This window comes from Orcinus orca, chromosome 4 (assembly GCF_937001465.1).
Source record: "Orcinus orca chromosome 4, mOrcOrc1.1, whole genome shotgun sequence".
Classification (NCBI taxonomy): domain Eukaryota; kingdom Metazoa; phylum Chordata; class Mammalia; order Artiodactyla; family Delphinidae; genus Orcinus; species Orcinus orca.
The window spans coordinates 11,047,643-11,060,641 of NC_064562.1; the positions used below are offsets into that span (position 1 = coordinate 11,047,643).

The window sequence follows — 12,999 nt, forward strand, 5'->3', positions numbered from 1 at the left end:
ATCTCCTACCCTAGCCCACCCACGAAGGCCAGTTCCAGGGCCACTGCAATTAGCAATTAGGGGGCAGAGTGTTCATAAAAAATGTGTGAAGCTTGGTGATGTTCATGCCCCCTGTTTGTTTATACTCACTGGTTCAGAGGGGGAAGGAGAGGAGCTCACACCTGACCTCTCTGGACCCCTCGTTAGGAGACAGTCTCTGGCTCAGATGCTGTACTTCTTCTAACGTTGTTGCTATACTGCACCACTTTCCTGAAATAAAACATAACTTTTTAAACGTTATCCTTTTGGGTCCCCTAAATTTTCTTTAGCAGTGAAACCCTGTCTAACCTGGAGTTCCCAAGTTATTGGGAAACATACAAACATACGATGAACTTCCTTAAACCTACACCTGAGCCGAAATCCTTCATTAGTCTGACGTTCCTTTTCTTCTTGTCTGAACGCCGCCTGGCCATTTCCTTTCTATGCACGCCTCCCAGCAGATACTTTTCTTTGTCCACAACCTCCTCCCATGAACCACTTTATGCCGCTTTCTAGTGATTGGCCTTATGTAATTGGATTAGGAGTGGATTCATGGCATCTGTCCAGGCAGTCAGCATTTTTCTTCAGGGAATTTTAGAGACAGAAGGACAAATGGTTAGTCAGTTGCCCTTGGGGAACTAAACTGGAAGGTCAGTCTGGTTTTCCTGTTGAGGTAGCCATGATTAGCCATGGCCAAGCAGATTGAGTGAGCCAAGAAGCCCATTTACAGAGAGAGAAGAGAAGAATCAAAGGGCAAGTCATTTGGCCACACAGAGGGAATGAGAGTGACAGAGCATCGCTGCCCAGTGACCTTCCCAAATTCATGGACCTGTTTATGCTTCCCAGAACTAAGTTATACAATATTATCCCGCATACCTAAATTCCACTTTACATAGGGTAGCCAGAATGGATTATTAAAAGAATATTCTTAGCATAAACACCATAATCTCCTTAATGAATTCCTACTCATTCGTGAAAACCCAACTCCGACTTGCCTTTTGCTGGGAATCTTATTCTGATTTGCGTAATTTCTTTCCTCTTGTTTTCCCTATTTTTAATTACCGCCTCCTCAGTATTATTCTTTATAGATGGTATATGCTTATACTTTTCATATATAATTATATAGAACATAGCATTTTAGAATTATTTCTTTAACAGGTTATTGACTGTGACTTTCCCGTATTCCCAGAATTTTGTCAAAGACCCCAAACTGAAGAATAAACAGTGCCAGCACCCACATTCTAAAGAGATTCACCAACAACTCGGGTTAGACACTTTTCTCCAGAATTTACTTAAAGCAGAACTATTTCTTTTAATTCTATATCACGGAGATAAGGAGAGATCTGGACAGCTAAGTTGGAACTTGCTCCAAGAAAATATGTCCAGAACAAGAGGCTGTGTCTATTGCCCTTGTTGGATGGCTGCTGAGCTATAGGATCTACAGATTTACCTGGTGTGGCCAAGAAAATTGACTTCTGACGTGGATCCATTTACGTTAAGAGGGGGATGTAGACATGGTGACTGGAGCCATGGTTACCGTTTCTGATTTAGACATTTTTGAAGGTGGAAACCACATGTCACCTGAAGTCCTTGGAGGGACAGTGGTGGTGTGTGCCTGAGAAGACTTGGATAAGCATCTCTCCATTACAGTTCCCTGCAGCAGCCCCGGAGCAAGTGAGATCATACTCCGTACTTCCTATGCATCCAGTGATGGAGCACAGAGGTTGCAGGAGGGCGCTATAGGGCTCCTGGGAGAGTCACTAATGAGGCACGTGGAGCAGGGCTATCACGTGAGGGACGACACCTCTCCTCCATCAGGAAAAGAGACCAGGAATAAGTGACACTGCCCACAAATGCTACGCAGAGAGCCAAGTATTGGCAAAGGCTACAAATAACTGATAGAATCCGAAGAAAACAAATGGGCCTGGGACGTGCACACACCATGTACAGGCAACCAGTGCCTAAATTCATCTCTGTGTACTCCAAAGGACAGGGAGGGAGGGGTATCTCCAGAGACACCATCCTCCCTCTTCTCACTACAGGTCTTTGGATCTACAGGTCTGGCCTAACGTGGGGGAAGAGGAAGTTTGAAGTGGTTATGCTACTGAAGCTTTAACATCTCCTGGACTAAATTTAATAACTGAAATGTGTCAGAAAGTTATCATTTCTACCCAGATTCTGTTCAGGTATCGGAAAGAGAAAATGGGCACATGATGGTTAAAGGCAATAAAGAATATCTTTAGGGCTTCACATTTATATTCAATCAAGGCTCCATCAAGTGGCTACCTTGGTTGACAAGTTTGTCTTGCCCTCTGGAGCCATGAGTCCTTGAAGGGAGCTTGGCTTATCCAGGTCGGTATTCACAGTTCCTTGCCCAGGACTCGAAACCTAGAAGAACTAACTCCAATAAACGTGGGTTGTAACTGAATAAACGTTTGCACATTATGCCAAGGTTTTGTCAAAGGCACTATTGAACTCAGCTGTGTATATCTTAATACATTTCTTATGCTTTTCAGTCCTTACACTCCAAGGCCGGCTTATAGCATTTTTAACTGTTGATAATCCTCTACACTTCGAAATCTCCAGCCCTAAGTTTCTACAACGTGGTACTTTTATGATTCTTTTCCTACTTTTCTTCTTGGTCTTCTTTACAGACTCCTCTTTCTCTGTGTATTTATTACTCCTCTAAAATGTATTTCTCACCCTGATGTCCTCATTTTGTTGAATGGCAGCATACACCAAACACTAAATTCTTCAAAATAAAAAGCTGTAACTTACTGGATGATCATCTTTCTTCACCCTTCATATCCAGTTAGTAACTCCTTCAAATCTACCTCCTTAATATTTTGTCCATCATCGATCTCCTCCTACTTTCCAGAGTGGAGGCTAAATGTACACCCTGTTTCACCTTTGTAGATCTCTGGAATAATTTTTTCCGCCCAAGACAAGTACCTCCCTCCTTCAATATGGCCACCACACTGCCATCAGGCTGCTCTTTCTGAATTTCCATAATTCTCATGCCCTTCCCTCAACTCATAGACTGACCATCGTTTATAGGGACTGGCCAATAATCCTCTCTGGGCTTGGCCTCTGGGTACCTGTTTAGCCTCCTCAATGGCTCCTCTTATGTCCTCCGCCGGTTCTACTGAATAGTTATTCCTTTCCGAGTGTGCATATTTCATACCTCCATGCCCTGACCCTAGATAGCCTCTCCCAAGTTGTCCCTCAGAGAAACAATGGCTCATCTTCCAGGATTCCGTTCAAGAGTCCTTTCTTTCATAAAGCCATTATTTTCTCTCCATTCCCTCATGTTTGATCACTTCCTCTTTTGTGCCCTTACTGTACCTTGAATCTCATTACAGTGTCTTCTTGTAACACTTGTGCCCTTATTTGGTTACGTGTCTGTTTTTTCAGTTTCTCTGGCTCCAAGCATTACCAGGGCATTGCTCAACTAGTACATATTAAGTGGTCAATAACAGTTTGGTGAAAGAGTAAATCTGCATGTTAAAAAGAAGGTCAAAAACCATTTGGCTATACCCAGTAATCCGAGGATGATACACGTAGACTGTCACTAATGCAAAGCTTTAATTTTAAATAGAACTATTCAAAATTTGATAATCATCATTAAATGCCTATTCACTGCCAAACATGGTATTGAATATTAGAGGTACAAAAATGTTTAAGACACAATCCATGATTTTGATGTACTCAGATTTTACAACACACAAATCAGGCTGTGAGATCAAGCTTGTCTCTCCTAATAGAAGGACCCATATTGTGAGTGAAGACTTTGTATATACAAAATATAGAATTCAAACTAAATAATGAAAGCAATGAAAAGGGTAATTACATAATTTACTATTCAAACCAGATACTTGTTAAGAGCAAAAGGAAACACTACAAATAACTGCACTAGCACAACAGATGTAAAACTGGACTGTCTACATTGGGACAAACATTTGAGATGTATGTCTATCCTAATGATAGGGAGAATGATAAAGAGTTCAAACAAGGGAGAAATGTAATCAACGTAATCTGATTCATTGTGCTTAAAGAGCACACTCTGATGTTATCCTGTAGATGTTTAGAGAGGATGAAACCTACATTCAGGGAAATCAGTTAGGAAGTTGTTATAATTGTCTAGAAAGAAATTATGAGAACTAAAGAGAAGGCACTGGCAGTGGGAATATAAAGGGAGAAAACAGATTTAAGAAACATAGGAGATACATGGATATGATTTAAAGATACCTTGGATCTGAGAACTGAAGGAGAGGGAGAAGTCAAATGACTTTCTGATCTCTGTGTTGGAAGTATGTAAGGTTGTTAAGGAACTCTAATAAGAAGATGGCTCCAAGATATATTGGGTAATGCTTTAAGTTAATAAACTTTTTATTTAAAAGAAAGTATATGAGACAAATCTATTTTGCTATTGAAAATGTGATCTGGACTCATTTGAACAAAGCATGCTATTTATAATAGTTATACAACATATAAATGTATTGTCTCTCGAAACATATTTAGCAGTTTAAAACTAGATGCAAATTTTATCATAAAATACTCCTAAAAACCTTTCCTGATCTGTGAAACCGGCCTTAGCATCCACAGGTCACTGTGTATACTCTTCTGTTACAATACATATGCCTATTGGGGTATACGCACTTCCAGTGCAGGGAACACACCCTATTATTCTTTCTTCCCAGTGCTTTGTCAAATGCCCAGAGGCATTAGGCACGCAGTAACTATTTGTAACTTGAAGTAAGCAAGGTGTAGACAATTTTATAGAAAGCGGCTTTTCAAAGTTTTAAGTTAGAATGCTGGTTTCACTGTGTGCCTGTTATTTGCCATGTACTGGTTTGGAGCAAAGACCTGCTTACAATCTAAGGTCAGAGGCAGTTCATTTAGAATTATATAATATAAGGTAGAGGTAATTAATTTTAAAAGAAATAAAGCAGAAGAATGGATTGGAGAGTTCCTGGAGGGAGGGGAGTGGCCATTTTTGATGGAGTGGTCAGAGAAAGACTCCTGAGAAGTGATAACTAAACAGCGAACCGATAGAAGAGACAGAGTGAAGATGTAAAAATATGAATACCGATCTAGGCGGAAGGAATAGTGTGAATACCGCTAAGACGGAGCATCTTCCATTCCTTACAGAGACTTTGTCTTTGGCACTTGGAGCTTCTCTGGGTTCTCCGGCAGCAGCGGGGGCTCCGGCTGTTTGGATGGGAAGGAGAAGAGGACTGTGTTGGTGAGTATATTTGGATGGACGTAAAGCAGAGCAGGCTAAGGGCTCTGGGGAAAAGAGCTCTATGAGGACCGAAAGGAGACTAGGGGTCCATAGGGAAGGAGAGGGGGTGAGAAGAGAGATATATAGGTAGAAAACAGGCTGATTCTGGGTATAAATTAGGGTTCAGGGATGAGCATTTCCCTAAACATTGAATACAATAGAGAAAATACCTAGTGGAAAAAAAAATTACAACTGTATTTTTAACCATATAGTTAGATCTTATTTCTATAAGCAGAAATATTTAAAGATAAAGAAAATGTCGATATCAGATTTCCTTTTCTCCCTGCATGATGCTAAGTAAAGTGTTCTGGTTGATTTTCCTCTGAATATACTAAATCAGTGTTTTTCAGTCAGCCTGGGCTGAGGCCCAAGGATGTGCATTTCTAGCTCCTTCCCCAGGTGATGCTGACACCGCTGGCCCAGGAAGGATACTTAGAAAACCACTGAACTAAGCTGGTTGAAACATCCAAGGCGCTGATGTCAAGGAAACACAAGTTAAAGTAAATGACAATTTTACTATTTTAATTTAAGTTTCTTTTAGCACCTAGACTATGAAAATTCATTTTTCTTTATATTAATCCTGTGGATATGTTAAGTTATAAACATATAAGTTATACTATATAAACATACTAAGTTATAAACATAAAAAATATAAGTTATAAACATACTATCGCACCACTCAAATAAAAGTAGAGATTGCTATCACCAATGGTAAGCGTTGACTGATATTCTATTATGGCTCACGCAGTGACCTTAGTGCTTTAAATTAATTAACCTCATTCAATCCTCTGAACTGTATTGGGTACGAATAATGATATTCACTTTGCAGATAAGGCAACAGAGTCACAAAGCCATAGGTTAGGGCGAAGGACCCTGGTCGGGCTGATCTAGAGTCTTGTTCTTTTCCACACACTCTTGTTTTGCTTTAGGCAATGAAGCCGACAACATATTCACACAGGGGTCATGGACATAACCTGGAGCGACTGCTCCTCTCGTTCTAGCACGAATGTTCCCTGCTTTGAAATATCAGGGGTTTTTGGCAGTATCACAGTGTAACAGCACATTGTTAATCCAATAAAAAGCATACGGGGGGGGGGGGAAGCAAACGGAGCTGCTGTGCATATTTATATATTTAAACCACACTGGGTATTTTACTCTTATGGTCCACAATTTGTTCCGTAGACAATAATAGAGGCTCATTTAAATGCATGTTTATAGGGTCTGTGGAAAGATCCCAAATGGGGAAGCAGGAGCTATACCTCAGGAATGCATGACAATGCTTTAAATTCCAGTTTGAACGCTAACCTCCTCTCACGAGTCAGGGGAGATCTGTGGTTGAAATCAATCTTAAAACAGAGGTTATTGAAAGCAGAGAAGAAGTAAGATTGAGCTTTCTCCAGGTGGTTTTTAATTAGGAAGATTTTCATATGCATCACTCTCTGTTGGCATAGGAAGTGAATGTGTACAACTGAGGTATCTGAACCTTCAAACGGGTAGCAAGGGAGCTAAAAATTATGATTTAAGTGAGTCAGTTTCATAGGCATTACTTATAAGATGATCAGAAGAGAACAAGGATTGGAGAGTGGGGAGGGTGAACGAAATATTCTTCATTACATACATATTGCTTTGAGATTCACTTCCGATTATTGGGACCAAGGTATTAGCAGGTGAGAGGAGAAGTACATGAACTTTTAAAATTTCATTTTGTCGGCTGAAGGAAAAGGCAGCTCTTTCTATTATTAGGGTCAAACAGTTTTCCCACATTTCTTGCATTTCCATAAGGAGAGATGTTTCCTAAATTCTGAATTCCTTCCCTAACACTTACTCTGCCCCAGGAGAGATGGCGTAATTTAAACAATGGTAAAACTGGGAAAGATACCTTATTAGGCTTTGTTCAACCTCTTCCTATTACCACTTTGGGGAAAGATGTTATTTTTTAATTTCCTCATGATAGAACTCTGTATGTACCCTTAACCCTGCTGCCCTTTGGAGTACCTTCCTCAAAATTCTCTAAATCCTTCTCCCTCCTGTGTTGGGATCTGTCAACAGAGCTTTCCAGAAGGGACACTCACAATCTAGAAAAGGATTCCTATTGATCAGTCCCTTCTCCCTACTCTCCAACCCTCTAGTCCTCTTCCATGTGGAGTTGACCAGATGCCCCTAAGAATCCCGAGGCTCATGTTTATAGCTTTGTTCTGGGACCCTATGGTCAGGACAGATTCAGGAGGGCACCACGGCATCACTTCGAGAAGCATTTCTCTAGTGAGATGGTGCCCAATTGCACAGTCAGAATCTATCTCACTAATACGCCTTATTTTGGTGACCCACTCATGTTGGACATAGGACCAGTTCAAGGCTCTGGGCTAGCCACCAGCTATGGCTGGCTCCAGGGTCTTGAGCCCTATGTCTGAGCTCTTGCAAGCCCTCTCACCTGTCCACGTTTCCTTCAGGGTGCCACCTCTGGTCTACAGCACGAGGAGAGACCGAAGTGCTGAAAGGCGTCCTCTGCCCTGTGTGCCCTCCAGCCACTGTGCTACTCACTCGGCAGGCTCCGTGTCACCAGTCAGACATACCTCCAGACTCCAGGGTAGCTGCACCTGTCTCCTCTGAGGGCTTCCAAGACATCTGCTCTACATCACCCATGGGTCCTCTCTTGCTTCTCCTCAACGTGGTGAGGTCATGTTCTCATGAATGGTCTTAAGCCGAGTGGGGGTGGAAGGCACATTTTGGCACAAATATGGCTGCTATTCTTGCTCTGTCCCTGGCCCTTCCCCAATCCTCCCTCTGGTGGTGGTGTGTTAAGAGGCAGGGTGAAGTCAACATTGAAGGAGATCACACTCTGCAAGTTTAGTGGTTATATCCTAAAGAGTCCAAGAGGAGACACGACCGGAAGATGTGTTGTTCTAAGTTCACACCATAAAATTCCAAACAGTAAATTTAACTGTTTACTGTTAAGGGGGAAAGCAACTGTGGTTGACATTTCCCTGCATATTCAAAGACTTGCAGGAGCGGTCCTCATCAACAAAACACAGGAACAACCTTTGAATGTCTTTGGAAGCTAGTATTCACAGGCAGCATCACGAGTAATTCTGTAAGGAGCACTAAATAAATGGTATTAGGGAACTGTAAAGGCAAGCCTCTTGCATCTTGAAACTTAATAGGGCATGTAGTAATAGTGTAAAAAAGTTTAAAAGAAAGTGAGGAGATCATTTGTTGCTGTATGGTTTAGGGAAAAATTCACAACATAGACCCTTCAGATCAACCTTTATGGATAATTGTAAAGAAAATGATAGAGAAAGGGTAGGCATTTTAAATGAAGGGAAAAGAGGTGTGTAGAGCAGATTTAGAAAATTCACAGTCCATTTGGACTAAAATAGACCAAATTTGGACAATACCAAAAAAATACATAATGTTAGATGGCCAATTCCCCCACTGCTTTTGCAAGTGCAGGAATTTGGTCTTAATTCTCTGTGAATAAAAGTGTTTAGGGATTTCCCTGGTGGTCCAGCAGTTAAGACTCTGTGCTTCCAATGCACGTTCCAATGCACGTTCCAATGCCGGGGAAGCGGGTTGGATCCATGGTGGGGAACTGAGATCCCACATGCCCCGCGGTGTGGCCAAAAAAAAAAGTGTTTAGTCTATAGCCTAGAGTAAAGTATGCTTTTGATTTGTTGAACTGAGTAGAAGCAGGATTCAGTGTTGGGCCTTAAAATCCTTGAATATGTTGGTATGTATGTTGCAGGGTGTGTATGTTTCAGGGAAGGTCCAGAGATATGGACATGCACTAGAAAAAGCTGATGGTCTGCGTGGAATGAGTTGTACGAGCAACAAAAGGTAGGGACTATGCGGAAGCCCATGCTGGACAATTCAGATCAAGAGCAAGCTGAACTGGAGGGTTCCATGGAGAGGAGTGGCCCAACATAAACAACAAACCCATATGTGCGCTACAAAAATCATACGTTAATCTGAATTAGTTTTTCTCTTGGGCATCTGGGGGAATGGTGGTAGCTTCAATTGTGAAAAAGAAGGTAGGAAAATACTTGGGCTATAAGGAAAGCTGAAATAGTTTTTCTTTTTTTCAACATTTTAATGAATCCTTGGATTAAATATTTCCTTCCACACTTGCCTTTTGAAGCTGTAGATCACCACTTGTGAAGGTAGGGTGTGCTTTCTCTAAGACAGCCTGGAGCTGCTGCAAAGAGGAGGTGGGACTTTATCATTTCCTGACACACAGTGAGTCCTTGATATCTCAGTGTTCCTGCTATTTAGTTTAAATGCTGAGTGTAACCATATCTAAGCTGGGAGGTGATATACTCTGACTTGAGGTAGAGTTGATAAGGCTGAATGTGAATGACTAAAAACAAGTCACATTCAAACTATTTTCCCTGTCTTTCTGTATCTAATATCATTAATATATTAACCATAACACCAATAAAACTCTGAATAAGTGTTTCTAGTATATTTAAGACTAGACATTTTTAAAAACATTTTTGTTTTTAAATATGAAATTTACAAAACAGTTTTAAAGTACTGAGAGTTCCTGTGTATCTGTCACTCAGTTTTCCCTAGAGTTAACATTTTATATAACCATGGTGCATTTATCAAAAAACTAAATATTTAAAATTTTGTTTTGAAATCTGAAAGTTTCAACTGTGGTCAAAAGTTTAAAACTTGCCTTATCTTTCACAACTTTATACCCATTTATCCATATATACATCTTATTCATGCATATGTCATAAACAAAATGTTTTTCTGAATATATGGACTGTAACATTTTGTGGACTATAAAAACATAACCTTAATCTGTAGGTTATTTTTTTTTACTTTTTTTTGACTGCACCTCAGGGCTTGTGGGATCTTCCCCGACCAGGGATTGAACCCAGGCCACCACAGTGAAAGCCCAGAATCCTAACCACTATGCCACCAGGGAAGTTCTGTAGGTTACTTTAAATACCTAGTGAACTTGCACTTGGTCATGTTCTCTTTGAGTTGGCTCACACCTAGTAAAATGACTTATTCTGTTACTGAATTACCAATGAAAATTATAAGTCGTTCAACCAATACATTCAAATTTAAATTTCTCCCATTTAGACCTTTAAATTTTATTTCAAATTACTAATTGTGAAAATAAGATGAAAATTTCATTTAATCAAATAAATTACAGAGCTGCTAAAAATTTGTCAAATTAGTCAAAACTGTGACTTTGGCCAACTGAGAAACAAATATTCCTTTATACTCTGGCTATTAAGCAAACCCTACAGCAATTTTTCAAAATACATGCTTAGAACTGTATCACTTATGCTGTGAAAATAATGCGCGTATTTCAACGATTCCAGTTACCATAACAATAAAGTATACTGCATTTTCCCATTTTCCAGTTTCATTCAAACTCATTTGGATCTGATTGCCACAACCAATAATGAGAAAGACGATTAGTACAGCATTTGTACTTCCACTCTGGTTTTTTGACATTGGTTACATAGTTTTCTGTGTTGAGAAATGCTCTGGGATAATGTCCAGGCAGAGTGGAGAAAGGTACATTTTCTATAATCTCTTGCAGTTAGGTGTGATATAAGATTAAGTTCTGGCCAATTAAATGTTAGCATAAGTGCCACATGACAGCTTCTGGAACAATCCATAAAAGACAGCTGGTGCACACCTTTTGGCTTCCTTTTCTTCTTTATATATTTCTGCATATAATTCCTGAAACACAGATATGGCGCTGTGTTTTTTTATTGCTTTGTGTTTTGATGCTCACTTCCATTTTGGACCCTGAGGACATGGGCTATATACTAGAGACGGCAGAGCCGTGGATTAGATGTAGTTCTGTCTCTGAGAACTTTCTGGAATAGAGTTGCCATCCCAGCACTTGACTGTCTCTGAATTTCTCCACAGGAGAGAAATTATTCCCATCTTATTTAAGCCATTGTTATTGACATTTTGCATTTTTCTGTTGTTTGCCGTTGAAGGGAATCCTAATGTGACACATCTGTATGAAGAGTGGAAATAGGAAAGTAGCACTAGATACCTATATTTTTCAAGAAAGATTGATCTTTCTTCATTCACGTATGTACTTATCTGTCACCTGTAAACACTTGGGTTTGCTACTTCTGCTACTGCTCTTATTCTCTGGGTGGATTCTAGATGGTTAATAGAATGCCAGCAGCTGTGTCAGCGCTGTCACCCCTGCCCTTACCTGAGTCGTCCTCAGCTCCCAATCTACCTTAGACACTACTGAGTTTTCTCTTGGTTTGTTGGTTCATTTGCTTGTTTGTTTTTGAAAACATCATGACATCCCAGTATAATAACATCCTAGAGTTCTGCACAACCAAGAATGAGGAGTGATTTACTTAAAGCTTTTTGTTTTTCATTTCTGGGAAAATAGATAAATTTAGTTAACTCTTATTACTCTTGTTTTTTCTTTGTTTGTTTTTGCGGTACGCAGGCCTCTCACTGTTGTGGCCTCTACCGTTGCAGAGCACAGGCTCGGGACGCGCAGGCTCAGCGGCCATGGCTCACGGGCCCAGCCGCTCTGCGGCATGTGGGATCTTCCCGGACCGGGGCACGAACCCGTGTCCCCTGCATCGGCAGGCGGACTCTCAACCACTGCACCACCAGGGAAGCCCAACTCTTAATACTCTTGATGTGATTAAATCAGCAGAGCAAATTTACACTGTTTATAGTACAGTCAAAATACTTGAACAAACCATTTATATAAATGCAGTAGAGAAGGGAAAATAGAGAATATATAAAATGCAGTGGAGGTCTCTTCTAAGCTACACGTGCAGCAATATTCTGATATAGAAAAGAGAAAATAGAAAAAATACATTGAAGGGGATTAAAACAGTTTAGTTATATTCGAAATCTATTCTGTCAAGCATAATAAGAATTTGAAAAGAATGAGGTAAGAAACATGGAAAAGGATAAATTATTAACACTTTGCTAAGTGATGAGAACAGAGCCTTATGATAATCCACTGTTCAGTGATAAAGAAAATAGAAAGGAAAAGTGTGTTTTTAAGGAAAAAGGATATAAACAAGTGGGATGACTGTAATCATTCAAGAGAATATTTGACGCTAAATTTCCCAAATGTTGTTCTAAGAAGAACACCTGGCACAACAGCACGGCATATCACTGGGAATACTGAAAGTGAGATGTAAGAGAACACATGAACAGATAAGCACCTCAAATTGGCAACGCTACCTCCGGCGCTACCTGAAGCTCCAGGATGGACTAAAAGAGGGGAGCCAACAGGATGAAGTTGCTGACTCTAAACTCTTCTACTAAAGAACTACTGTTCTTGGCGAAATTCTATGGTAAATGAATCTGTTCTTCCTACACCAAACTGGACTGTCTCTGTTCTGTGAGAACAAACTTTTTTTCCAATCTTTCTTCCTTGTCCTCAACTCTTTCCACATATTCTACCCTAGACTATAGTTCTTGAGGGAAAAAAAAAAAGGGGATTTGGCAAATTTTATATTTTATTTTACCTTTTAAAATCTCTGTGACTGCCTTGGGCTTCCCAGTGGCTACTTAGTCCTACGGTTCTTCAGTGCAGCCTTTTCCCTCACAAGCCATCCTAATCCCTACTGATGCTCGGAGGAGATTATCCTGGTTTAACAGTGGAGCATTCCAGTGCTATTAGTGTCATCAATTAGATTATGACTTTGACTTCATTTGTTTTGATACTAATGCCT

At 40.3% G+C, this 12,999-nt stretch overlaps 1 long non-coding RNA gene across 1 annotated transcript in view; it reads right to left on the reverse strand.

The window, feature by feature from the left end:
- Positions 1 to 5,207: 5,207 nt before the first annotated feature.
- The window catches only part of LOC125964210 (uncharacterized), a 30,850-nt gene continuing 23,058 nt past the window's right edge, over positions 5,208 to 12,999 (reverse strand). The window contains exon 4 of the long non-coding RNA XR_007476968.1: positions 5,208 to 5,229. This is a non-coding gene — a long non-coding RNA (uncharacterized LOC125964210). The remainder of the gene's footprint in view (positions 5,230 to 12,999) is intronic.